The sequence below is a fragment of the Strix aluco genome, chromosome 3, assembly GCF_031877795.1.
Source record: "Strix aluco isolate bStrAlu1 chromosome 3, bStrAlu1.hap1, whole genome shotgun sequence".
Taxonomy (NCBI): domain Eukaryota; kingdom Metazoa; phylum Chordata; class Aves; order Strigiformes; family Strigidae; genus Strix; species Strix aluco.
The window spans coordinates 98085049-98087349 of NC_133933.1; positions in this window are offsets into that span (position 1 = coordinate 98085049).

Consider the following 2301-nt stretch of genomic DNA (forward strand, 5'->3'; position numbering starts at 1 on the left):
AACTGCTCTGGAAGCCAGCAGGTGCAATGGTTTTCACCCCTTTCTCCCTCAGAAATTAATTGTTTTGATTAGGTCTTCCTTAAAATGGACTAACACTTATCCTCATGGGGTCTCCAGGCTGATTAGTGTTAAAAAAAGAAACATTGCATAGCTGTCAAGTATTAGAATAAATGGTTGAACAGTAGAACAGCATGTGCTGGGAAAAAAGAGGCATCCAGGACCCTTTTCAAGTTGTCAATTATGCAATTTAGCAGGGGATGCTGGTGACAGCACAGTAATCATCTGGCCTTCTTCATTAAAAAATAAAACAAAACAAAACAAAACAAAACCACCATTTCAGCTGGACAAGGGGAAAAAAAGAGATTTATACTGTCTATACTTTCCAAAGTCTTTGAATTTGAAGAGGATAGACTGAGCTCAATTGCTGTAGATAAAAGAAGGGAAATGGAGAATTATTACAGATGTCTACTGCAAAACGCTAAGGCTTGCATTGCCTTCAACACAGATGGCAAAAAATGAGGAAGACAAAAGCTCTATCTGAAAAAACCTAGAGAAAATAAGAACAATGGTCATCAAAGCACTGGTTACCCATTGTTATTTGTTCAAAGTCCGTCATATTTCCAGAGTAGCAAAATGAGTTACAGAGAACAAAAAAAAGTGCAGTGAAAGATATAAACAATGATATGCTTTCCAATTATGTTCTAAAGACAGTTAGAAAATCCACACAATGGAACTGAAAGGAAAGAGAGAGAAGAGAAGGAGAGAATATGAACTGCTGAGAGTATGCCAACATATTAGTCATCCCTTGAGTCTACCCTGAAAGGTTAGTGTTATTTTTAAGAACATATTCCTTTAAGGAAAAGAATAATTTCCTAGCAGAGGTAATTTCTGGATGTTCATAAACTCTCTCAAGGGAATCAGAAGCCCCAGCAATGAAGTCAACAAAAACTAAGCAGAGGAAGAATCCTCAGGGCCTCAAGAGTGACCTGCTACTGGATGGAAGAGATACGGAAAAGCCTGGTAGAGAGCAGCTGTTGAGTAGGTAAAGATCTGGGTGGGAAAACATCTACAAGGAAAGGGAGTAGAAAACAGGTATGTGCTTCCTAAAGATCACCTCAAGTTAGATGGCAGTAGAGGAGGCTGATTCACTCTTGTTTATTTTAGGTTTGCTTAATTTGAACTATATGAGATTTTCATGGGGGTGAAGAAGGCAGGCCAAAATTCTGTCACCTACACTGTGGTCACCAATACAGAATTTATGAATTTCCAGTTTTGAAAAATTTTCAGGGTATCTCTAGCAACACTTAATGAACTAAGGGCTGTTATAAAGACAAATGAGTCACTCCTTCTGGTTCCATACCAGACTCCCAGGCCAGCGTTTTCTCCAGGCAGCCTCAAGTTGCACTGGAACCTGACCAGTTCAGTAAAGAAAACATCACTGACTTTGCAAGTTGAAAACACCATTTTTTTTCCTATTTTAATTTACTAAAAGACTATGTGTTTCATTGCTCCGGAATTGTAAGTGACAGCATGTTACCCAGAAGACAAAGGAAATCATGGTTCATGAGCTAGATGGCAGGTCTTATCCATCCCTAAAAGGAAATAAGACTGTGAATAGAACTCATCAGTCTGAATAAGCACTATGCCAGCTCCTCATCTAGAAGCCATCTAGAAGTTACAGGTTTCTGGGCACTCCTAAGTCCCTCTGATATGCCTGGGAGTTAAGGCTGCCCAGCATCTCTGGACAAATCTCCAAGTACCATGACAATTTGATCCATTGTCATCTGGAGAACACATCACTGTTCTCTCTGAATAGCAAAGGCTGATGCTCACTGGGATCACTTAATGTGTCAAACAAATTTTATTGCTAGGCATTCTTTTAAATTAGAAAAAAGTAACAGACTCAGTCATTCAATATGCTATGAGGTAAAGACGCTGTTTTTCAAGGTTAGTGATGACACTTCATATGAGTTCAGGAAGGAAGAAAGAAATCTTATAATGTTAGTCTATAAATTCACTTTATCAGTTCTAAATAATGGGTCGTTGCTATAATCAATAGACATAGAGACTCCTGAAACAAAGTAGTTGTCATTTATCGCAAGACTTGCAGCAAAGTTTTTCTATTGTGTTCAAGTTTCTTTTGCTGTCTGCCTTTTCAATAAATAACCTTCCCTCAGTCTGTTTTTCAGTCTATAGACAGCTGAAGGGAGGGACTATTTTAGCAGACAGTGTGCATAGTGCCAAGTCCATTTTCATCATAGTTTGAGTATATTCATATTGTGGGAATCGGTGAGAAAATCT